The sequence below is a fragment of the Pelmatolapia mariae genome, linkage group LG23, assembly GCF_036321145.2.
Source record: "Pelmatolapia mariae isolate MD_Pm_ZW linkage group LG23, Pm_UMD_F_2, whole genome shotgun sequence".
NCBI classification, from domain to species: Eukaryota; Metazoa; Chordata; class Actinopteri; order Cichliformes; family Cichlidae; genus Pelmatolapia; species Pelmatolapia mariae.
Genome location: NC_086246.1, coordinates 22539647 through 22566309, shown reverse-complemented (window position 1 = coordinate 22566309; position 26663 = coordinate 22539647). Strand labels below are relative to the sequence as shown.

Below are 26663 nucleotides of genomic sequence, written 5' to 3'. Positions count from 1 at the left end.
CTGTAAACATATTTTAAGTTAAGTTAAGGACTGGTTATAATGTAAGTACAATAACACAGAGTTATAAAGATACTTGAAAAACAGGTAATTTTTAAATTTTATATATAACCCCTTTGTAAACCCTGTTCACCCAACTCTATTTACCAACATACGTAAAGATATTACACATAAAAAACACACAGAAACATTGGAAATCAGTTTTTGGCAGGCAATTTCTTTTTGGCACAACACCGGCGGCCGCCTCGGGTCTCTCCTCCTCCTGCCTCCCCTTTCTCTCATCCACCTGCTGGCCTCCACCACTTGCTAATGTTACTGAATCTGTGGAAGCTCCGCGATGCCACCACCAAACAGTTGAGTTATTTTTTCCACATCTGCCAGCATCTGGCTAATCCACCACCTTTCATTGTTTATACCATTACGGAAAAAAAAACAAAAAAAAATCGGCACATCAAAACGAAAAATCACCATCGGCCCACTAAGTCCAGCTATGGCTGCATATGTGTTTAGTAGTAATTTCTTTTTGTAGAGGGCTAGCAAAACAACCGTTTTCGAGGGCATTGCCATATTGGAATCCCGACTTCTCTGACGAGGCTAACGAGAACGCCGTTTACTCGAGTGTGACATCATTCCCAGGTCCGTGTTCCGATTTCCGAGGTAAGTCGAACGCAACACACGAAGTAACGAATAACGACCCTATCTAAATCCCAGTAACGATTAACGTGTTCCTGATTTTGGCATAATAACTAGTTACCGTGCTCGTTACCACAATAATAACGTAGTTACTGTAACGTGTTACTTAATAACACGTTAGTCCCTACACTGCTACCAAGGTATGCAGAAGAGCATCTCTGAAACTGATGGGCTACAGCAGCAAAAGACCACACCATCCTTTCAGCTAAGAAGAGGAAACTGAGGATTTCATTTCAAAATAGAAGCCCCTCAAACTTCGCTAGCGTAGGAATGTTTTTGGCAACATTATTACACCCAGTGCAATAACCAACACAGGCAGTGTTGGGACTTGATATATCATTGTTTTGCTGAGATGAGCTCAAGCTCAAGTTTGACTTAACTGAAAATAAAATTTTACAGCTGCTGTCTTATTACTCAACAGCATTCACATTTACCACATTAAATTGTATTTACAAAGATCAGGACATTGTACAAATGTTCCTGCAATTTTACAGCAGTTCCAGCAGTTTACTGTATACAGGAAATTCTATTCATTCTACTCCCAGAAGATGGAAAAAAATTACTCTTTGAACCATTAAAAGTGTTGATGTGAAATAGAAAGTTGTTCTCCATGGAGGGGGAATTCATAATGAAATCCTTGAAGAATTTACTTAACGCTGTACATTATCACACATAACTGTAACATGACACTTATTTGTAACACCACTAAAGTTTGGTGTAATCAAAGTCCAGTTTTAGTGTTTGGTCCCAGCTATGCTGTTCTTTCATGTCACTGTATAAGTCTGTTTATTGCATTAGCTATTATAAACTCTGCATGCATTTCTGCTGAATGATGTCACGGCATCTTTGTTTTCGATCACGCGCATCATTATTCACAATCATAATTATGCGTTTTCGTGTATGCAAGGCCATGTGCTCTAATAGCAAAAAGGAACACATATAATTTGAGGGTCAGCGATGATTAAACTGCAAACGCATTTGGAGCCAAAGAAGGTCACAATGTCGTGAGATCCCAAATCAGCGCTTTTCCTTTTAGCTCAAACTTAGTTGCACCAAAAAAGGGATTTTGATGTTTATATGTGTTTATTTTATGACTAATATCTTTGCTTATATTGGTAAATAGACTGCTGTAAACAGGATTTACAATGGATTGCACAGTGCATAAAGAAATAACCTGTTTTGAAATGATCTTCTTGACCTTGTGTTATTGTCACCTACAATATCTTGATAGAACTGTGATGTTTCATTTGTTGCCATTTCTGCTGCTCTCTCAGTCAGATCTCTCTTGAAAAAGACATTTTAATGTCAGTGACACTTTTTACCCAGATAAATAAAAGATATATAAACTTCACTTTACATCAAGTTGATTTCAGTTTCTCGCTAGTGACAGGGATGTCCTTTCTGGCTCATAATGAGAGATATATTATACACAATCAAGCCATTTACAACATTTTAAATACCGGAAATCACTTTTTGCCCAGAAAGGAGAAAAAGCTACAGTGGCCCTGAAAGGTCAAACGGACTGCAACTTAAGAAAACGCAAATAGGGGAAAAAATGCCACAAAAGTGTGTTGTTGTGGGGGTTTGTTGTTTTATGTCTATTTTCATTGTTTTATTCAACTTGAGTTGTGTTTTGTTGTACAACGTTTTCCTATTTGCTGCTCTTTCCTTGAGTGACCTCTCAGGGCCACCACAGAAACTACTTATAGCATTTTTTAAATTAAAGATAATAAAAAAAACTTGACAAAAATACAGAAAGACTCAATGAAATAAATAAAAAGCACCTCTTAGGAAATATGCAAGCTTGCCTGTGATCTCAAGACAGTGAGCTTCACAGCTGTTAGCAGAGGTCTGCTGTTTTGTATTTAACTGTTTAAGAGTGTAAGAGTTTAGAGGCCAATAATGTAACAAAAGTCAGCGAGTTTACACCGAAACAGCATCTAGGTGTTTTACTCATATACAGGCACACATACTGTGCGTTAATGGCCACAGTAATACCCATTAAGGGGCAAATGTGCACCTCTAGAGGACAGGGACACTTTTAAACTGTGGAAAAAAAGGTGTGGGTCCTCTCGAGAAAATTGTTTCCATTATAAAATAAAAATATACGTCTAGTGTTTCTACTCATACTGCTTCACTTAAAGTGTTATTAAACACTGTTAAATAGGTCAGCACCCAGAGAAAGGCTGTCAGAGAGTAACACGCTCAGCTGGAGGGGTTTCCTTCGCCGGTCCAAGAGAAACAGTGAAATGTTTACAAACAGTGTGGTTGCCGCAGCAACAGGTGGCGACCAGCGTTCAGGCCTCGAGGCTGGAAGAGGTGCCGTAAAACCGTTGAAGATGTTTCCTGCGAGGATTAGTGTAAAGCAGCAGGAGAAGCAGTTTTGGGAATTCCTCTGCACTGAAGTCGTCCACAGCTTCAGGCACACGCTGTAACTCCTCCGGAGCGACGGAGGAGTTACGCTCGGAGACGAATAGAGATGTTTCAGCTCAGATGTAGGCATGCTGGTTTTTGTAAATCAGCAGGGTGGATGATGGCGACTTTCTGCTGCAGGGCTTATGGCTGCTGAAATGTGCGTCTAATGAAAAAGAGCACCGTTGCACATTTTTTTTCTTATATCTAGGCCTCCTCTCAGCGGGATGATGCAATCCAATGAAATGTTTGGACTGGCCAGAAACTGTAACAGTGTCATCTTAGCACATTTCCAATACATGGATTATGCCGCAGAGACAGGCATCAGATTCAGTAATAATCTAGCATTTCAGAAGTGGAGCACTGATGATGCTTTTTACTGGTACCAACTGGAGAAAAATAGCTCTGCATGCATAGTCATGGGGAATATCTCTTGTTTGTTTTTCTTTTTCTTTTTTGCATCAGTTCTTGTTGGATTAGTAAAAATGTGCAGCCACACTGCTGCACAGTGGGCAGCAGGGATGTATCTGTTCATCAACAGGGGGCGCCATGCTGCCATTCTGGGTACATTCAGGTGAATATTCCAAATGTGATTCAGCATATTCAAAGTCAAACCTGGGTTTTCTGATTGTAAATGTAAAAAAGGGGGCACACAAAAGAAAACATTTAAAACTGCAGGATCAGTGTTTCTTTCTTTTTTCTTTTTTTTTTAGGGATCTGCACGATGAAGAATATTGTTGATGGAGAGATTTTAGTGTTTTACAGACATTTGGTGTTGACGAAATAAGGTACTCATACACATGGATGACTCAAGAAAGTGCCAGGAACATTTTGATCCATGTTCACATGAAAGCATCACAGATCTGCTTCAGGTTTGTTTGCTGCACATTCATGATGTGAATCTCCCGTTCCACCACATACCAAAGGTCCTCTATTGGATTGAAACCTGGTGGCTGTGGGGGCCGTTTGAGTACAGTGAACTCTTTGTCATGTTCAAGAAACCAGTTTGAGATTATCTGAACTTTGTGACGTGGTGTGTTATCCTGCTGTAAGCAGCCGTCAAAATGGTTGCACTGTGGTCATAAAGGGATGGACATGGTCAGCAACAACACTCAGGTAGGCTGTGTTGTTGCCTACCTGAGTGGCGCACTTTGGCGCACTGAGGGGCCCAAAGTGCACCAAGAAAATATCCCCTAGACCAGCGGTCCCCAACCTTTTTTGCGCCACGGACCGGTTTATGCCCGACAATATTTTCACGGACCGCCCTTTAAGGTGTCGCGGATAAATACAACAAAATAAAACTAGTACCGGTACCGGTACCGATTTATTCATAACACACGTGAAAAGACCCAGGAAAACCGAGTTAACGATAAAAACGATAACAAAATAACGCTAAAAACCCTGAAAACCATACATTTCACACCTGAGCCTCAACTCTCGCGGCCCGGTACCAAACGACTCACGGACCGGTACCGGTCCGAGGCCCGGGGGTTGGGGACCGCTGCCCTAGACCATTACACCACCAGCCTAAACTGCTGATACAAGGCAGTGTGGATCCATGCTTTTATGTGTTTATGCAAATTCTGAACATTTCCTGTTCTTACTGACTGACATGGACCCAATGTGGTCTTCTGCTGCTGGAGCCCATCTACTTCAAGGTTTGACATATTGTGCATTCAGAAATGCTACTCTGCAGACCTTGGTTACTGTGGTTATTGGAGTTACTGTTGTCTTCTATCACCTTGAAACAGCCTGACCTCCTTTGCACTCATTATCTGCAAGCCACTTGTGTCGACTTTGGTAATAAACGAAGTGAGAAGTAGGCTTCTGTCCTCAAAATCTTCCATGCAATCTGACTTTTTTTTGCATCCAAAGGAGTCACCCTCTGCTGGTCACTAGTAATAAAGCAGGTTCAGTGCTTCTCCATTGGCTTCACTATTCACACCCATATAAGCAGTCTATGGCCAAAACACTGTTCTCCAAATGATGAGCTCATTCAGGTAACACGTAAAAAAACAAGACAGGGAAGGAGATTAATCCTCTGGGAAAACAGACGAAGAGCATTAGTTTACATTTAAAGGAATAGGGGAGAAGGCCCGAGTTGGAAACATGAAATGCGGTCGAGCATACATGCAGTTTGTCTCAGTTGCTGCTCTAAATGTGTAAATGCACGCACACAGACACACACATACTGTATTCTGCCTGGTATTAGTCTGTATTTGAGCAACTGTGGTGCCAAAAGGATATCTTTCTCATGACCTCACGACTGGCTTCAAATGTTGCGTTTTACAGTGTGTGTGTGTTTGTCTGCATGAAGGCGTGAGTAATATCTTTAATTGTCTAGGTCTGCACTGTATGTCAGAGATTTGCTCTTGTTCTTCCTCACGTTGAGGTCTGCGCATTTAACAAGGTCAAGCTCGTGAAAACAAAGCCAGACAGCAGCGCAGAACTTCTTCGACCTCTTAACCAGAACTAAGACCAAAATGACTTTTTAATGGCGCCTGTCACACTGTTTTGATTCAAACATGAGCGCAACAGAAGATGACGCACGCCAAGTGAGCCTCACGCTGTGACTGTTGCTCTTTAAACCCACTCAAACAGGCTCTATGTTTAGCCAAGCTGGCTCCCATGGCAGCCTCAATACGAGGTCTAAACATGCCCGATATATTTAATATCCTGTATCAGCTTTCATTTTTTTGGCAGGTGCTTCTTGCTCAGTGTCATCAGACTGTAACCTTGTCGCTTCTGGAGCAGGTGATTATGAGAAAGAGGAGTGATGGAGCTTGAGCTATCCAGGAGCTGCCAGGGGGTGTCACTCCACTGGATGGCACAATGAACAAACCAAATGTGAGGGGTCGTCCGGTTCAGTGGAAGGCTCACCGGTGTGTTTCAGACGTTTGCATGACTTCGTCAGTGTTGATTGTTGCTTGGCTGTACAGCTGCACTAATCAATATTCAATGTTGCGAAGGCTACTTTTGAAATGCAGGATGAGTGGTAACCTTGATTTTTAATCAAATTTATGCAACATCTACATTTAATAGCATTTTACTTGCTTTGCTAAAAATTATTTTAAACTGGAAAATTAAGTCAAAGAGTAAATGTTTGTGCAGGTTTGATGTCAAGTAATTTGATGTTGGCTGCATTTCGATGGCTAGTACTGAAGCTTTAGTACCTCTTTTGTATTTCAGAAGGAAAAGTTTGGCACATTTCCAGCACTGAAGGTATTTTTGTCCAACTAAATGGACGCCCACTTTGACCGCTAAAAGCTATGGGCATTGGTAGGATTGTAAGGAAAGAAAAGCACATCCCCCTTTCTCTGGCCACCTCCTTCAGCTCACCTGGGTGGACACTGGGTCATCCCCAAGCCAGCCAAGATATATATAAATAATAAATATATATGTCCAGCATGTCCTGGGTCTGTCCTGGGGTCTCTTAATGGTAGGACATTACTAGAACACCTCACCTAGGAGGCATCCTAGTCAAATGCACAAACAACCTCGACTGCCTCCTTTCAATGTGGACAAGCCTCTGTGAATCATTGTAGGGTTCGTGTGCCTTTGTGATCCCAGGACCTTTGTTGTCAGGGACATATGCTCCTGGTAGGATCTCCCAAGGCAAGCTGCCCAACTCTGGGACAGCTTTACCTGGGCCTGACCCTGAAACAAGGCCCAGGGAGGGGGTTCGAGTAGCTGCTGGTTTTACTCAATGGGGTGCAGCCAGGTGCAGCATGAGGTAGTTCCTGTGGAAGTCATAGTGCTAAATGAAAAGAGCCTTCCTAAGTCGTATGTGTTATTGTAAGTACAATAGTTTTAACGAAACCTGTGATAGGAAATAGGAAATAAGAGAAGTCAATGAAAATAAGCTAGACCTCAAAAAGTGCTTAGAAGATGCTCTGCAGTATCCAAACAAATTTGCATCCTGTTCACATCCTCGTTGCGCTAAAGCTGACAGAGCTGCTAATTTAGTTCACAGTGAAATAGAATTTCTATTGCATGCCCCTCATTTGGTATTCACTTGGAGTTTCATTTATATTTTGCCACAAAAGGGAAACAGACTGCACACTGTTAGGCTACAATTTAATAATTAAATTCTCTTTAGAAACCTGCTTTTGAAGGCGATGTTTTGATCCACTGTCACCTGCTAGGGACAGTAATCTGAGCTGATTATTGCCTGTAAAAGAAGAGCCTGTTTTTCACTCTTTGAAACATGCCTGGGGAAGATCCTGTGGATTGAAAACATTGTCTTCAAAAGAATGTTTTATAAGTGACTTCAAAGATTCAACTGGAGCCTGGTTGTGCGCTCTCTTTTCACTTATATTTATACCAGTTTCACCTATAGCACTCAAACAAGGCACAGCTTCACAAATTTTCCAACTTTAGGCAGAATTTAAAAAAAAACAAAAAACATCCAGTTCTCTTTAAACTTGATCCTCTGTTCCTGCTCTCTCTCCTGTGTGCCCAGCATGATGGAGCAGCTCCAGACGGATATGATGGTAAGGAGGTGTGAATAGCTGAAACAGCCTGTCACCACGAGGGCCACCGTGGAAGATGATGGATCACCCACAAACTCCCACATCCCAACACCTCATTCCTCCTCTGTTTAATCCCAAAGATAAACACATATAAACACCTGCAAAAGTCAACAATTATATATGAATCCAGTGTGAAGGGCAGCAATTTTTTCCAACAAATTATTTCATTTCATTTTTTCATTTCAAATAAAGTTTCTCTAAATCGACTGATACAGAAACATACAACTAAAAACTATTGCAGCTGTTTATGCGTTTTCTTAAGCTTCCCATGTCAGGCACTTTAAGACATGGACATGCTTTTCTACAAGATAGTCAGCAGATCGGTGTAGGCAGGGTTTAGGCTAGGTTTGAGATTTGAGATGGGCTTACTGTTTTTTTGTGCAGAGCGCTTCACATCAGAAAGTGTGTGTTAACTAAATGATTCTGTTACAAACCTTTTCATTTAACCAGGATTTCTGTTGATACTTTTATTGATTTCATTTATTGTTTTTGTACTGTTTCTGTGGCATTTAATTTTCTTATTGATTTTATTTTGTGTACAGTGCTTTGTGACCACTTGTCTGAGAAATGTGCTTAATAAATAAATGTTACTTAGTTATTTAAATACTTATTTATTTACATACTTCACTGACTTCTGTGTGACTTCAAAAGTTTCCCTAATTTTTAATTCCATACCATCATGTAGGTGCCAATTTGGTCTGGTGTTTGCCACAAGTATTATGAACATGTTAAGGTGTTATATGATTTACATTTTTTTTTATTTACTCAAAGGCAATGAGCTACAGAGCTGCACTGTTAAACATTTAAAAGATACAAAATGTTTTTCTTGTTTTGGTGTTTCACTCTTTTTAACAGCAGTTTTATGGCATTATAAATGTTTCTAAATTGTTTTAACAGCTGGAGTCTTTCTTAATTTGAGGTTAAAATGGAGTCTTGTTTTAAAGTAGTTTTCACAGGAACCTCTGCTTCAAACAGCCAGCAGAGGGCAGCACTTTTTTATGTTTTGGGGAGTGGCCTTGTGGAACTTTTGGACTGTGAATATCTTTATCAGATATTCATTTAGCTACATAGACTACCACTGGCTTCACTGTACATACTTGTTAGGGAGTGTTAGGGAGTTTAGCAATATTTTCTTATTTATTTTAGCATTCAGTGTCTGTTTTTATGTAGCATGAATGTGTTTTGCTCTTCCAGTTTACCCTTCTGCTGTCTAATTTCCTGTGTTGTAAATGGATCATTGCATTAGTGGCAGCTTGCATTGTCAGATCCCTTCATGGACCTGGCACTAAGCAAGCTGGATTGTCTTAGTGTCGGTGGGTTTACCCCAAAGTTTTAATGTATTGTGAGTTCACAGTCTATCCCAGACTGTGGTCTGGGGGCAGATTAGCTGGTAAGCAGGCTGTTAATTTGTCTTCTCATGGAAATCTGCCGCATCACTCATGATTTAAATAATTACATCTGAGGGTGTGTCTTTCTTGGACGTTTTAGCGTTTGCTACATAACAAACCTCACAGGCATCGGCATGCAAGTGTTCATTCATGCATGCGATCCCAGTCAATCCATCCATCTGTGCGGTGACAGCAGATTGAAAGTAGAGGATTACGGGTTCGCAGCATCGATCAGCTGGCCCACATGGTGTCACTTTGCCCTCACACCTAATGCCACTGATTAACAGATTACCTCTGTTAAAGCAGGGGGCTTTTCCCTGTCACTCATTAATGACTCACAGATTGGCTCAAAGTCTTCAGTCAACATCAACTGAAAAGTCCAAAATCTGAATGTGAGTTTTGGTATTAAGACCCAGAATTCTGAATGCATGTTACAACAATAACGTAAGGTGGGCGTGACAACACATAGATCATCAAATGGCATTAAATCAATTGTATTCATGTTCGTTAGCCATGATGTTAGTCCTAATGCAGAACTGAGTAAAAACACCAGCAGAATTGTTGACATTCCCACCAGCCTCAGCTGTTCCAAGTGTGTGGTGCTCGTCAGGGAATGTTAAAGTTAAAATTAAGACAGCGAACATTGTAAACAGCAGCATATTAGCATTGTCAGTGTGAGAGAAGCATTGCTGTGCTTTATAAGTCCTCTGAGTAGTGCTAGCGTAGCTGTGAGGTCATAGATTATAGATGAAATAGAAGGTAAAACTATTATTGGACACGTTTTATTCTGCTTCAAGTCATTGTAATGATTTACTCTTGTGGGAGTCATTTTGTCTAAATATGTGAGATTTTTTAAATTGGAAAATTATAGTAGTAGGGTGAATTAAATAATAAATGAAGCACATATGTGGTGATATTCCTCTTTATCCTCTGAATGATGACTGATGTGTCAGCTCCTTTTTGCCTGTAATCCAAACTGTCCAGCAGCCAACAAATCAGCCTGGGCTAAAATTAGTAGGTCATCCAATCCCCTGCACGGTAGAGGTGAGGAGAAGGCAAGAAGTCAGATGAGAACTCTACTCTAGTCAGCTCCAGCCAGGGTTTCATTTAGAAAGCTTTGAAGGTGCTTTTCTCTGATTGGCCTAAATCACTAGACCTGTGGTTGCTGCAGATTTGTCCTATATTCCAAAATAAGCTGTTTGAATAAACTTAAATGGGACATTTGAAGCTGCTACTGTAACAGTACAGTGAACACAAAGAAAACCTGAGTCACTCACCAGGCTGGGTTTGAAGAAGTGGAAAGTTTCGTGTGATTTCTAAAAATGTGTGAGGGCTGAAAGCTTTAAAGGTGCACAGCGCTGCTCCTTTGTGCATTTTAAATTAGTTCACATTTGGGTGTTTTTTAATTGATGTGAGATTGTCAGTCGGTGATTACAGAAAGGTTAGCAGTCTGTTAGCTTCATTTAAAGTCTAAAAGCACACGCCGTGAACCTGCTACAGCATATTGAGAGCCAAAGTACTGGCTGCAGCAATACAAGTAGCGTGTATCCAGGTGTGCACACGTGTACTGTGTGCCATACACAAGAGTACATGAATTGGTACAAATGGAAAAAGGAACAGAATGCAGTGATTAGCAAATTTCACTCACCAGTATTATGTTCACAACAGAATAAAGACAACATATTGGACGTTGACACAGACATTTCACTATTTCCTGAAAAATGTCAAATCATTTTGAATTTAATGCCAGCTACACATCTCAAAAAAGTAAAAGTAAGTGGTACTACAGCGAAACAGCTGGAGGAACATTTTGCAGCTAATTAGTGAACGTTGCTGTAGCACTGTAGAAAGGCAGAGGCTCATCAATCTGCAAAAAAACTGCATCTACACATTACGGATATTCCTCAAAGTAAAATTCATCATCTTTAGTGAATAATAGCAGCAAAACATTCAAAAAAACTGGAGAAATCTTTGAGCTGCTGCTATGTACTGCACTCTATAGAGGACTGAAGCTGTCAAATAATAATAAGAAATAATTAAAATTAATAACTGACTACATAAAAATAAATCAATATCCCATAAAATACTGAAACCAGATCTACACGTCAAATAGTTTTACAAATGCATGAATTAATTATTATTTTTATTTATTTACCTTTGTATTAGTCCCCTTATTACTTTCAAATCTCGTGATCTTACTTATTTATTTTCTTGTTAAATAGCATTATCTTTGGCTAGACTGCTTAAACACCTTGGTTATCTGGTAAGCTGACATTTCTGCTGTGATCCTGGTATTGATTAACCTCTAGATGAAAAGATGACCTCGTCACACATGATTATTTGCTCACTAGAGCAGGAATAGATTGAGGATAACAATTAAAATGATAATTTGTATATTAAAAATACATTTTGATCATTTTAAGACAGAAATGCAGTTGAAAATATGTTTAAAATTGTATAAAATTATTACAAAAGCTAATTTTGAGAAAAATAATTACCCACTATGTAGGGAAGGGAGATAGTTATGGCATCTTTATTCAGTTTTTAACTTAACCCAGTTGCCCAGCAACATCCTCAGTAAGCTGTCCAGTGAATCACAACAAGGGCAATTTACAAGTCAAATGTCTAAGCTGTAATTACAGCACAACATGCCACTGAAAACCGTAATGAACCGGGTGGATGTGTCCGATCGACAAACAGGTATTATAGATGTGATTGTCTGAAACGTCTCATTGGAATATCATTATGTGTGATCAGGATTTTTGGTTTCGTTTCCTAAAGTGAAAGTGGGGTGAGTTCAGTTTTACCTGTGCTGGTCATTCATTTTAATCCATTAGAGGTGACTGACAAGTACGTATAGGTTAATCATCATACATAACAAGATGAGGTTTGTCCCGAGGTTGTATCAACTCAATATTCAGTGGCTATGCTGCATCCAAGCAGCAAAGCAATATTTCTCCAGGAGCTGACTCATGGCTTCTTTTGAACAAGATCTGAGCATTTCATTTGTAAAGAACCGAGCTGCAGATCTGTTTTGTTTTTTGTTCATTATTCTTTGAGTCATCAGTGCAGTTTATCAGCTGAGGAAAATTATAAATCCTTCAAGTTAGCTGCCTCTGCATTCGTGTATTTTTTTGCACAGCAGATGACAAAAACAACGTAACACGTCGTGCAAAAAAAAGAGCCCTGATTCAGGCACAGGGATGGCAGCACTGGAGAGGACGAGAGGTTATAATAAAACCGCAGCACTTTCATGATGAGCTGTGGAAAACCGCAGTTCATCCTGTCCAACTTGGACACCAAACTCTGAAGCACTATTGTGGCTTTGCCCACCCACCCCGCCCCCCGCCCGCTCTGCTTATGAGTCATCTTGGCAGAGGGGTGTAGCGTTCTCCGCTTCATCCGCACCAACACTGTCTGCTGTCCAGCCTTTGGCCTCATCCCAGACGGACACTGCAGCACTCGTGCCAAACACAGTCTCTCTCTGTGCAAAAGACCCCCAGTTAGGACAACTTCCCACTTCATCCAGGCGAAAGCGAGCAAATATGCTTTCCCAGGGTGCAACAGTGACATTTCTCACTGTGACACTTGTGTCCTTTCCACTTCTGCCCCTGTTTGCTCTCCACATGCCTCACTTCTCTTAAATAAGAGGTAGCAGGGAAAATGTTAGGGAGGGGGGATCATCAGAAAATAGTCTGATAATTGACCCCGTCATTTAACGAATGCAAAAGCCACTCACAGTTACAGATCCATGCTAAGCCCTCATCTCAACTAGGACCATTTCTATGGCAACACCAAACACAGAGAGGAGCAACAATGGAGGCTTAGGCCCAAAGAGGAGCACAGACACACTCACGGACCTCTTTGGGTGTTTTATTTTTTTCTCCCGCAGAGAATTTTTAGCATCAGGCTGCCACCTCTGTCACTTTATCCCATCGTGTTGCATATGCCAAGAATTTCACAAGCAAAGCCAAGGCCCCTAGGGGAACACAATGCAGATATAGCAGCAAGATGTGAGCTGGTTCATGCTGAGGTTGGATTGTAAAGAGCTCTATAGAGATTACTTTTATATAATGTTTCTCCACAAAGCAGGCTAAGCTACACCCATGGACAAGCTATGTTTTAGTCAACCGTAGATTTATCCCATAGTGTTAGAACAAGCGTGACAATCATTGCGTTTTTCTTTTACTTTTTCTTCCAGTAAGAAAAACTATGAATTGCTGTCAGAATTCAGGTGTGTGCTGAATGCACAATGCCAAGGTAGAAAGACAAAAGCAATGAACAGCAATTGTTGCTGCTGATCAACGTGGGAAGGGTTATAAGGTCATTTCCAAACAGTATGCAGTCCATCATTCTACAGTGAGAAAGCTTATTTAGAAGTGGAGAACATTCAAGACACATGTCAGCCTTCCCAGAAATGGACGTCCCAGCAAATTCACCCCAAAGTCAGATAAAGCAATCGGCTGAAAAACTGAAAGATGCCAAAACCTATACATCTCAGACTCCACAGCCTCAAGTAGCATCCTCACACATTCTGCTGCATCATGGAAACAGCTCTGCAGTGGCCCCTTATTGTATATTTAACTTAGAGTCGAGGAACTAAATAAAGTAAAGGTGATGACGCGCCGACAAATCCCAACAATGCGAGTGACGAACATTCACAGCACGAGGAAATGAAAAGACAGCCGGGGTTACAAATCCGATAAAGGTGACAAATGTTTTCTGGTTTCTTTATAATAAGCACACATAGTCGAGTTTTCATGTGTATCAGAGTCCTATAGTTCATTATGTACTGTATGAAGTAGCAGTTAATAATATGACCAAGGGAAAAAAAAGTCTTCCTGTTATATATTTAATGGTTTACGACCTGTAGACAAATGAATATTGTGCTTTGTTTGATACTTTTACACATTGTTCACAGTAGAGTTTGTTCCTTGTTCGAGAGTTTTATAGATTTTAGTTGTCTATTTATATTACTTAATAATATTAAGCTATGTTCCTCCAACATAGCTAATCTTCACAGGCTGAGCCAGATCATATTTTTCTGTTATTACAGCTTCAGCTTCCGACGTGTGTTTTGTTCAGAGCACCAGTTCGATTCAAATTAGCGACTCCTTTGTAGTTTAGGACGTCTCTCGAGAGCCAACGCAAACCTTTTTTTTGTTGTTTATTCTGCTTCTGATGTTCCTTTTCAGGCGTTCTTCATTTGTTGCAACATACGCAGACACGATACAAGATTCAAATGAGAACGAATGGTTACAAGAAGTATATACGTATGACTCATAGCTGACAGAAAGAAAATGATCTGAGCTGTCTGGCAAGCTATTGAACTTTGCAGATTATGCAGAACCGTGTAAACTTCAAAGTGTGTTCAAAGAGTTATGTGGGTCTGGGATTTCACCATGTTGCCTTTTTCACACATATAATTGAAGCCTCCAGCCAAACCCCACGCCCCCATCTCCCGCTGATAGTTTTTAATGCAGCACAGGCAGTCATCCGTCACTAATGCTCCACGGTGTACTGATGCACCGCGAGTGTTACTTGCTTTACACTTGCGCGGAGATGAGCGACGACCACGACGACCGTGTCTGCCGCAGCAAATCATGCTGTAACCGCTCGGAGCAGAACAAGCTTGGAGATACCCTGGTGAATTATTTATGCGCTTGGAGTCGAGCTGTTCCTGTAGTGAAGCACCTGCAGGAAGAAAAGCTTTGCTGAAGCAGCGTAAAGATAATTGAGCTCCCATCCCGAGTGTGTTTCATGTGTTTTGCACTAAACACACCATCCACGGTCACCAGTGCACCTTCCTCACTTTTTTTATAGCCACTTGTCCCCGACACTCTAATGTTTGTTTGTCTTGTCTTGCTCTCATGGGAACGTCTTCTGCGAAAGCACACTCCAGCTGATCTTTCAGTGCCCCCCCACACCCGCCCCTGCCTGAAAAACGGATCTCGGCTGGCTTATTTTGACTTTGCTTGACAGCAGAAGGCAAGCTGTGAGAAATGAAGAGAGAGACTAATGTTGGACAACACTGGGGTTTCTCCCAGTGTCGCGTATATATAGTGCTCTTTTCCCAGAGCTGTGAGCTGTTGGTATTCTGTGAGAGAAACAGGATCCCCACCAATGAAACGAGTCACTGTTCCTGCAGCCAAGCACCACGTGGCCCACTACCCATGCACTTCTTGTACTTGTCGACCCCACTACGCCCAGCTCAATTAAGCAATCTGCAACACCCGCAGTTTTTGCGTATCGGACCTGAAGCTTTTTAAGGAGCCACTTTTAAGCCGAATCCCCCGCTAATGGCTCAGTACTGATGCATTCATTCAACAAGTCCTCCAAATTAAACGGCAATCACCTAATTTTCCTTCACAAATGGCCATTTGACGATTACTGCCACCTTTTTTACTAGACTAATTTAAACTGCCTTGAAAAAGCAAGAAATAAGGATTGTAGTGTTCAGGTAGACTACCCGAAATATGTGTAACGATTACAGACTCCTGTCATGGTTAAAGTTAGGTTCAGACAACTGACACAATGCAAGCAGATAGTCAGTTAGGAGCCTTATTTTGGTTTTCTCATCCAGGGAGATCAAATACTGTTTTAGGTCACAGACTTGCCTCAGCATTGTTAGACACTGACAGATAAAGTTTCTCTATTTAGAAAGTACAAAAGCCCACATTTGGAGGTTGGAGGGGTTACTAGGATGGAGTAGGTTATAAGTTTGTACTCGCCTAACCGTTGCAGTTTCCCCATGTTGGTGTTGTTTCTGGATCGTCATAATTAATATTGGTCCAGGTTCAACAGTGCAGGTGACCAATCACACTGATGTGATGTCACAGTTAAGCAACATGGGGAAAACTCTCCCCAGTTTGGTGAGTTATGTGACGGTGGTTCTATGTTCCAAAACTGTAATATGAGACTTTCATTGTTTGCAGAGATGCAGTTCAGTAGTTATAAGGAGTCAGCCACTACAACTCAAGTCACTCAGACTTTTCACAGCTTCTGCAACTTTCTGTTTTACTGACTATAGGACTGTCTGCCTTAAGATGTAAGCGTATGAACAGCAAAAAATTAAAAAAAGTTCAAGACCAAGATTTTTCCAGTCGAGTAGAAAAGATTAAACTCAGTTGACATCCAAGGGGATGAAAAAGGAGTAAACTTCAAGCATCTTTGATCCATGTTTTTAAACCCTGAATTTAACCACCAGTCGCTTCCTGCTGATGAATCAAACACCTTCAATAAGACCTTTTGAGCTAGACCTTCTAATCCAGCCTACAGCTGGTGAATCTCAGGGTGCCAGGAGGTTTGCCTTAATGCGTGTCTTGCTTAGCGATCTCTGCCCCACTACCCTCAAACTGTCAATCAGACTGAAAGCAAAGCACTTTCTAGCAGGGCAGGATGTCATTTTTAAAGTCATTTGAGGGAGTTTATACAAAACAGGTAAAAAAAAAAATTGGAGTTTGAAAAGCTTCAAGCATATCTGTCAATCTAAAATCTGACATGTGAGGGGCCTGTCATTGCTTCGACACTCCCGTCAGGGCCTATGGTGAACTGTCTATAAATCATTCACACACATACTATAAACACCATTCACACTAAACCTGCTGATCAGCCTGCTGGCCAGCCCCCTTTTGTTGTCTTACAGCAGATTACCAGCACCAGAAGGCCGTGGCTCTCGGTCCCACTATCATACATGGTTAACCCGATTAACCGGTCACTTCCGGTCACAAGCTAAACCGCAAGCCATTTAAACCTGAACGGCAAGGCATCCTTCTGCCCAAATATTTACTCACAGGAAGAAGGTTTCTTCCATTCGGGAAGGAGTGCTTCGAACACCTGTAGATGCTTTTATTGCAGACCTTTAAACATCAGAAAAAAAGAAAAGAGGTGGAAATGGCCAACTGTTCCAGGATCCCAAAAAAGAGCCCCAAATTCCACCTATAAATACCAGCCTCAAGCCATCTTCGTTCACATCCTGTGAGTAACCACAAACCAAAATGTTATGTGATAATCTTTAAAGGTTATGCTAATCCTTTTATTAGTAACATCTCTTGCTCTCACTGTGCTGACCACCACATACCAGCACGTCATCAAACTATGAATGCCAGCACAGCACCTCCCCAATCCCATAATGTGATGAAGGCTCTGGCATTTTTAAGCCAAAGGAGAAAATAATAAAGTGAGAGTTTCATAATTAAACCAGTGGAAATGCTTCATTGCTACCAGTATCACCCACGTCTTTCAATTTGAGACTTGAGTCCAGGATTGGTAACTTGACTCCCTCCCTCTCTTCTTCCCGTCACCCACCCCTTCTGATTGGTCTCAGATACTGTATGACTCTGCCGTGGGTTCTCATGGACACGCTGCCCTTTGGAAATTCCCCGGCTGCAACTAATACAACCCCGCCGTGTAACACCAGCGTCCACAGGAGTGGATGAATTATAACCGCCAGCTTTGATGTGGTGGGCAAATTGATCACGAGGCATGCTCCCACTGCCGGGGCCATATCATGTTCTGCCCTCATCAGCAGATTCAGCTGTAATGGTGATTCCCTCCAAGAAAGCAAAACAAAAGTGTCACGCAGAGCCAAGCGCAAAAAGAAACCCAAATGTGTGAGAGCCTTCTCTGTCTCAGCCAAAGAAATAAACCTAATTAGAGCAAATTCAACCCGATTAGATTGAATTAAGATCAGCAGGAGTTCACTGTGCCCTCCCCTCCTCAGAGCCTCGGGTCTCCTTTGGCCTCTAATCTTTGTATCTGTTCAATTAGCAGCAACCTTGCAGAAAAGCTGCCACAATGCAGATTATGTTCTGCTCAGTGGTTGTTCTGAAAATCCACTGAAGTTCAGCACATCTGCACAAAAGGCTTTGCAGAAATACAGACTATACTTAAATAATAAATTCAGGATTTTTTTTTTTTTTTTTGAAAATCAAGATTTTTTTAATAAATAAAATACAATTTTGAAAATGCCAGGCTGACTAGGCTGAAAATGAAATACTTGTAATTTATTATAAACATGACTCAGTGATAATTTTCCATGACATCCATGCACAATCACACAGGCTCACAACCTTTTGCATTTGTGTATTTGCCTCCAAAGGAAACAGATGATATACACACATCTTATGACACACACACACACACACACACTGTCTCCAAGCCAAGCTCCAGCCTTACCTCTCGCAGCAAATCTTTAGCCCACGGTGCTGATGTGCCTCTGCAGTGCCACTGGCTGTGCCTTCAGCCTGCCGGCTCGGATGAAGTGTTATCCTCAGTGTGAATGTTTGCTCCGCTCTCCTTCCCTTTGCAACGCTGAGCGTCCCTTCTCTCTCCTCCACTGCCGTCACTGCTGCTGCTGCGTCCTCAGCTGGCCTCTAGTACAATCCAGGTGGTCTGATGAGTGAGAGAGAAGAAGAGGAGGAGGAGGAGGAAGAGGTGCGTCTCCTGACAGGGAGCTGCTGCTGCTGCTGCTGTGTGTGATGATGTCTGTGGCTGGTGACTATGAAGACAGACTGTGTGTGTCTGTGTGTGAGGAGAGAGAGCAGAAGGGGAGAGACAGGACCTGCCATGCAGATATCAGCCCTGTTGCGGTTAAATTTAAACCACCCTGCCTGCTGACACCTTGAGCCACGGCTGCTCTCCCTCTCCAGCACACTAACACACTGGGACGCAAGTGCACACGGATCCCTGATGGTGCCATATGGCTCACGAGCCTTTGGGAGTCTGTGACTATCAGAAGAGAAATAGTGAGCGGGGGTGTGAGGGGTGAAAGTCAAAAGGAAATGTAGGTGTTTTTTTAAGGTGTTGGTGGCTCAAATAAACTAAACATTGCCCCAAAACTGCTTGAAGATGTGAACAAAATGACTTTCAAAGTCAGCAATGTCAAATCCACCGGTCAGTGAAACTATCCTGTCAGTGTAAAGAACAGGGATGTCATACCTTTTTTATACTGTGGGCCATATGCATGACGTTTAACATTTACAGTGCAAATTAGATTTTCTACTGAAATAAGTGAAAAGCAATGAAAAATTACTGCACAATTTTTTGGGCTTAAATTGTAAGAAATAAATGTGTAAAAGTACAGAAAAAAGTGCAGTGGCTCATTGCCCAGACTGTCCCGTAATTATAAAACACAAAGCTTTTGTTAATTCATAGAACATGTCCTTTTTTTCTGTGGACTTATAAAGACATTTCCCTAGTAGATGTCATCATTTACTTATTTATCTGTTACCTAACTGTAGTATGGATGACTATGCAGGAGGACTTTATCAGTGGGAAAACTGTACGAAAATAAAGTTAAAAGTTGAGAATTTATACAATCTTTCACATTTTCCAAAGTCGCCCAGTGGACCAGATTGGTGACATTGCGAGGCCAATTCTGGCTCCTGGGCCATATGTTTGATACCCCTGGTTAAGAAGTCTAACTACACATTTACAGTACATGCCAGTTTGTTTGTTTTTTTTAATGATAATGGCATGCTGTTGTAGAAAATAAAAGAAAACATAAGCTTCCTCCTCACCTGCTTGAGACAGTCTGCAGGTAGGAGCTAACACTGGTTAGCTTCTACTAGTATGATAGTCGATAGTCGATAGGGGCTTGGCTAGCTACAAGTTTTTACATCATTATTAGTAGTAGTATTTGCTTATTTTTGAAAGGAAATGCCCAAATTGTTATTTACTGTATTTTTCTTTATTGTTTTAGATGAGGTCAAGATTAAACTGAATACCAACATTTTACTGCATTTTTATTATAAGAATATGAACATGCAGTGCATATTTACACTATGCCCAGCTGGCTGTGCATTGTGCTTCTAGCACAAGAGTATCCCTTCTTTGATAGTTAAAAAGTTGGCAACCCTAGGTAAGGATGCACCAGAAATAGATAACTGGCGCTTTGAGTGCTGGTTTAAAAAATAAGGGTTACTTTCTGATGCAGTCTGAGGCAGGAGGGTCGCAGACGGTTGAGTCACAGGCAGCTTCTTTCCCCTCAGCGGACATCACAGCAGTAATAGAATTATGGGCATTGTTCAGCTTCAAATGGCACGCAGGGCTAAAATAAACTGCTTCGAAATGAATTAGTTTTCTATTCAAAGTCTGCCTTTCACTGAAGGAGAAATAAAAGCAGACCAAGGACTGACCTGTGGATGTGTCTTTCTTTAATGTGTGCCTGCGTGACCTGAATTGCATCAGGACTGAGAGTCCTCCAGCTGTCAGTGGCTCCTCTCCTTGACACTCTGCCATAAATCTACAGCCGACTCTTTTCTTTCACCTCTATTTACCCAGAGGTGTGTGTGTGTCCATGTGTGAGTATATGTGCCATCGCTGTCTGTATAAGAATTGTTTGTTCAGTTCTTTGATTACTTGTTTACTAGTCTGATTCAGAAAGAAGAAAATAATGTGGGAGTCCTCTTAAAAGCCACCTTCTTTTAAGCCTGCAGTGGGATATGGTCAGTGACTCAGCTGTTCTGACTGGAGCTTTAAAAAATGGGGCACACACCTACACAAACATTTTGCCTTGATGTTTAAAAAAAACCATGTAAGATACGATGTGGTAAGCTCAGATGTTGGCTGACTCCACTAGTTTTAATCCGCACTTTAAAAACAGTTTCAAATCGTATAAAGCAGCAAAAAGCTACAACATGTTTTTACTGCAAACTGTGTGTCTGAAATCTAAACACTAACAGGATATGATAAAACAGTATGCGCTGGAATGATTATACTCTGACACGTTGACGACCCTGGACAGGTCGCCAGCCTGTCACGGGGCTAACACACAGACAACCATTCACACCTATGGGCAATTTAGAAAACTCCACAGGAATTGAACTCAGGACCTTCTTCGTATGAGGCAACAGTGCTAACCACCGTGCAACCATACTGCCTGTTGTTAAAAAAATATCTATAATTTGACAGAGCTAAAAAAAACACAAAAGAAGAAATAGTAAGCCTAAAAACTACAGCAGATGAAGAGTATCTGAAAGTCATGACCTTAAGAAAAAGGAACATATCCAGGAAAGACCTGACACAGGATGCATCTGGACCTTTAGCTGATCCATCTACTGTTAACTGAAGCCTCATCATAAAGGGTCTCAGTAGAAGGGTGGCTGTCAAGAAGCCATTTTTAAGGAAGGGAAACAGGGAGAAAAGGCTGAAGTATGAAATGTGGCAACTCTTGAGTGATGGATCTGACCATTGCTTGAAATCATCATCCACAGCATGTCATTGTCCTGTCTTCATCCCCCCCCATCCCTAATCGGTTGCAGCAGATGGCCACCCGTCCCTAAAACCTCGTTCTGCTGGAGGTTTCTTCCTGTTAAAAAGGAGTTTTTCCTTCCTACTGTCACCCAAGCCCTTGCTCATAGGGGATCATATGATTGTTGAGGTTTTGATGCAACTGTTGTTGTGATTTGGTGCTATACAAATAAAACTGAATTAAGAATTGAAATGAATTTAGGTATATACAGAGCAGGTCAGGAGAGAAGTACAACACTGAGTGTCTACAGCAGGGGTGTTGAACGCCAGGCCTCGAGGGCCGGTGTCCTGCAGGTTTTAGATCTTACCCTGGGTCAACACAGCTGAATCAATGATTAGTTCATTACCAGGCCTCTGAAGAACTTCAAGACATGTTGAGGAGGTAATTTAGCCTTTAAATCAGCTGTCTTGTATCGAGGTTACATCTAAAACCTGCAGGACACCGGCCCTCGAGGCCTGGAGTTCGACACCTGTGGTCTACAGCCATCTGTAAAACACGATGGAGGCTCTGCCATGCTTCAGGCTCAGCCAGTGGTTTTGGAGATTTTGTCAAAATTGATGGAATTATGAACACAGCAAAGTACCACCAGATATTGATCTATCATGCAATACCATCTGGAATGCAACTGATTGGCACAACTTTATTTTTCATCGTGACAATGATCCCAAAGACACTGCCAATCTAGATAGAAAAACACACAGTGGAGCACTGTCAGTCATGGCCTCTGTTTTTGCCTTATATACTTCCCATGTATGTTTGCAGGCGTTTCAATACATTTCTGCACCTACAGCCAGCAGGAGGTCGCAAAAAGAACTCTGATTGGACAGAAGTCTATAATTTATAATCTCATTTATAATCATTTATAATCAGTGATGGGAATAACAGCGTTACAAGTAACGGCGTTACTACCGGCGCTACTTTTTTCAGTAACGAGTAATCTAACTAAATCTAATCTAACGAAACAAAAAACAAGGAGCACAAGAGTCCAAACCAGTCCAAAAACACAAGAAAACAGTTCAAGAACACAGGAAACAGATCAAAAACAAAACCAAACCAGAGCCCAACAAGAGTTCATGAAAAGTTCAGGGGGGTCGACCCAGAGGTCGACAGCACAAGAGCCAAAACAGTTCTGGGGGCCGACCGTGCACACGGCAACGGCGGCGGTGCAGGCAAAACCAATCAGGAGGCCGGCCACTTGGAAGGCAGTGGCGGCCACTGAGCAGGTCCGGAGGTCGGCCGCGAAGCCAGCGGTGGCGACGAACTTTCTCCGGAGGCCGAGGCAGAGGCGAGGCGGAACAGGACAAGCTGGGTCCAATGACGGTGTGGCAACCGCAGGACCGGACGAGGCAGGACCGGACGAGGCAGGACCAGGCATGGACGAGTCTGACGAGGCAGGACCAGGCGTGGGCGAGGCTGACGCTGCAGGCGTGGGCGAGGCTGACGCTGCAGGTGTGGGCGAAGACACAGCTGCGGAACCTGACGGCAGCGTGGCGGCTGCGGAACCTGACGGCTGCGGAACCTGACGGCAGCGGGGCGGCTGCGGAACCTGACGGCTGCGGAACCTGACAGCAGCGGGGCGGCTGCGGAACCTGACAGTGGTGATGCTGCAGGCGGTGATGCTGCAGGAGGTGATGCTGCAGGAGGTGATGCTGCAGGTGACGATGTGGATGCTGCAGGCGGTGATGCTGCAGGCGGTGATGCTGCAGGCGGGGATGCTGCAGGCGGGGATGCGGATGCTGCAGGTGGTGATGCGGATGCTGCAGGCGGTGATGCTGCAGGTGACGGTGCAGAAGTCGCAGGGGATGATGCTGCAGGCGGTGATGCTGCAGGTGACGGTGTAGAAGTCGCAGGGGATGATTCAGCAGGTGACGGCTGAACAGACTTCCCCGGACCGTAAGCTGACATGAGGATGTGCTGGCTGGGTCCTCCAGGACCCCCAGCAGACGTGGCATGAGGCTGGACGGGCGACTCGGGCCCTCCAGCAGACGTGGCATGAGGCTGGCTGGGTTCTCCTGAACCCCCAGCTGACGAGACCTGAGGCTGGCTGGGTTCTCCCGAACCCCCAGCTGACGAGACTTGAGGCTGGACGGGCTCCTCGGGCCCTCCAGCTTACTTGGCCTGAGGCTGGACGGGCTCCTCGGGCCCTCCAGCTGAGATAGGCGGCTGAATGGGTCCTCCTGACCCTCCAGCAGAGGAAGGAGGCAGAAGGGCGAACTCACTGGAGCTCTCAGCAGGGGATGACGGCTGAGACTGCTCAGTAAAGTTCTCGGGTGAAATAGCTGGAGCGGGGGGGTTCCCCAGGAGCATCTTCCTTGGGGGGCTCAACCCGGGGTAGCGGTCATGGCCAGTTAAGGGCTCTGTTGGCTCTTAGGTGACGGTTTCCTCGTGGCTGCTTGCAGCGGGGCTAGGGGAGGGTCTGTGCTGACGGACGTGGGTTACTGACCTGGTAGCCTGGCTGCCCCTGGGTGGGTCCGGGATGGGCATGAGGTTCTGGGGGCGCTCCGTCTCTGGGCTGGGGCCCTGGCTGGGCCTCGGGAGCTCGGGTCCTGGTTGGTGTGTTGCCGGGGTTGTGGGCGGGTGGGTGTATGGGGGCCCAGCCCTGGTGCAGGGTGCCGCCAGTGCATCGAGCCACCTGGGGGGCTCTTCAACTGGTGGGGGAGGTTGTCACATCTTGCAGGAGCTTTCCTCTCTTCAGGAATTCTCTCTGCAGGAGGGGGAGATATAGGAGAGGTGGAGGAAGATCTCAGCCTGGGCGTCTATTGTCTTGTGTAGTCTGGAAGATGAGTGGATGATGGGGTGGGTGCAGTTTTCTCTGTGGTGGGGTCGGGTGGGCTGTCCCGGGCTCTGTGGGGCCGGGCAGCGCAGCTGCACTGGGCCCCGGTCCTGATGGGCCTGGGCCCCCTTTCCCTGGCGGGTTGCAGAGTATGGGGGTGCCTACTGGGGAAAGCGGGGGAGCTGGCTCCAGGGAGGGGTCACTTGCCCCTCCCTTCCTTCCCTCCCCATCTCCAGCTGCCTCCCTCTTCCCGCTCCACCACAATCACCCACACATGCAGGGCCTTGGGGTAGGGGTGTGTCACCAGGGTGCAGAGGAGGCATCCCCCCCCTCTGTCCCCTTCTGGCTGCCTCTGCCTCAATTTTATCTCACAACTTAGACATTCACATTACTCACACTCTCATAACACATACATATAGGATCTTGGGGGTGGGCACGCAACACGGACTCCAAATTACCATCAGGGTGTACACCTCACCCCTGGCGTCGTTGCCCACCTCTCAATTTTAAATACACGTAGACATTGAGGGCTATCAGGAGGGGCTATGCGCTTACCTGCTGCTCTCTGGCAGGTAGCTCCATGCCCTCCTGGGTTTTAAATGCACCTTAGAACACACATACATCAACACTACATATGAGCGGGTGGAGGGAGGCTTGGAGTCTTCTCACACCCCCGGTCTCTGCGGCCTGCTGGAGCGGGGGGGCTAGGAGGAGGAGTTGGCCGTCCGACTGGGGTCTGGAATGTGGGGCCTCCCTGCTGCTGCGGAGTCGGGGCAGTCTGCTTCTCCCCACTGCAGGGAAAAGGGTAACACCACCTGGGTCTGGGTGCAGTTTCCCCCTCCAGGGGCAAGGGTACCTAGACCCGGTTCTTAGAGTACGCTTGGGGAGTGTGATTGTGTGTACAGTGTCTCTTTATGTCTGTCTTCACATTGGTTGAGTGTGGAGTAATTGCTTATGAGAGCATGAGGGTGGGAATGGATGTTTGTATCTGTGTGTGCCTGTATGTCTGTGTCTATATGTCAGGTTGGGTATCAGACGCCACCTCTCTGGGGACATCTCAGGCCCTCCAAGGTTTGGAGGCCTATCTCCCCCCACCACTTCCCCTGCCGGTGGCGGACGCCCTCAGACATCGGTGCGATGGTGGTTCTTTGTGTCCGGGGATGGGCGTCCAGGTACACACCGGCTCACTCCTGGTGGCTGCTTATCGGGGCCTGGAGCCTGGGGCTCGCTCGGGCCACTTCGGGGATGGGGTGCCCTCAGCCTCCTGGCCTGGGGCTCGGTCACTCAGGCACAGCTGGCTGCTGGCGGAGCTCACGGGCACGTCACTGCAACCCCCTCTGGCTTCTGCTCCGCGGCTGCTGAGTGACCCCTCATCTGGGACTCTCCTCAGCTCTTTCTGGGACAGTGGCGCAGCTGCCCCTCTGTTGGTCTTCCTTGGTCTCTTGTGTTCTGGGGGCCTCTGGATGTCTGGAGTTTTGATCTCCTCCATACCTGCTTCATGCCCTGGAGGACGGGGCAGTGGCCCCCCACACCCTCTAGCAGATCATTACATGAAGGAACCTTTTAAAAACAAGCGCGCTCATGCTCACAGGTGTACACACAGGTGATCACACACACAAACTACACCCTTTTTGGCTCCTACCTCAAAGCACACTGTGCGCTGTCGATCTTACGTGCTGCACAATAATGTTTATTATTTAGTATTTACTGTCATATTCCCATATATCATTGTGATGTTGTTTATTCTATTACTCTCGTTTTCTTCTGCTTGTTTTCTTTTTTCTTTCTCAACAGGTGATCCAGGTGATCGATATATGTATTTTTTGTCTGCTTATTTTGTTGGTTTTTGTTTTTTGCCCTTTATCCCCGTCCCTCTTCTCAGCTGTTTTTCTTTCCCTCTTTCTTTCTCCCCTTTCTTTCCCCCAGTCAAGTCTGTCCCGTATTCAGCAAGTGAAAATAAAATAAACAATAAAAGGTGAATCAAACAGACCATTACGGCAAGGCTGGGATGGTCCATTTGGTAAAGTAAATCCGTTGGGCATCTTTCTTCGCCTTTAGACAATGGCCATTTATCAATGCCCAAGTACGCGAGTATGTACTCGCGTTCTCGGTGAGTACGTACCCGCCGAGAACGCACGGGAGTACGTACCCGCCGAGAACGCGAGCACGGACTCGTGGGACGTTTCTCAATTCTCAAGTACGCGAGCACGGACTCGTGATTTGTACAGTCGGAACACCAGCGTACGTGATGATGTCACAGGTCCGGAGTTTTTACTGCCGTCCCCTCCTAATTTAACTGTGAGTAACATGTTATGAAGCTTAACTTTAATTACAGCCAAACCGGTTTACTCAGGAACAAATAAAACACTGAAATAAACCAAACATTAACATTTAGAAGTGATCTAAGTGACTTATATATCATTGTTAACCTCAGTAGTGAAACCTCTATTAATAAAAATAGTGTACATGTACATACGTGTACATACCTTAATAAAAACAAGCAGGTGAGATGTTAGAACGCTTTTATTTCTATTCTAGTGGACACTCAATACTATAGACAGCTGCTGGGGTTTCTTTAACCTGAGTAGTGAGAAGTCCGCGAGCGGTTTGAGGGG

The 26663-nt window shown here is 44.0% G+C and overlaps 1 protein-coding gene across 1 annotated transcript in view; it reads right to left on the bottom strand.

Annotated features, from left to right (window-relative positions):
- Positions 1-18373, bottom strand: part of filip1l (filamin A interacting protein 1-like) — an 89448-nt gene extending 71075 nt beyond the window's left edge. Inside the window, exon 1 of the mRNA XM_063466604.1 lies at positions 18200-18373. The gene's annotated coding sequence lies outside the window, so the exon portion shown is untranslated. The remainder of the gene's footprint in view (positions 1-18199) is intronic.
- Between the last annotated feature and the right edge of the window lie 8290 nt (positions 18374-26663).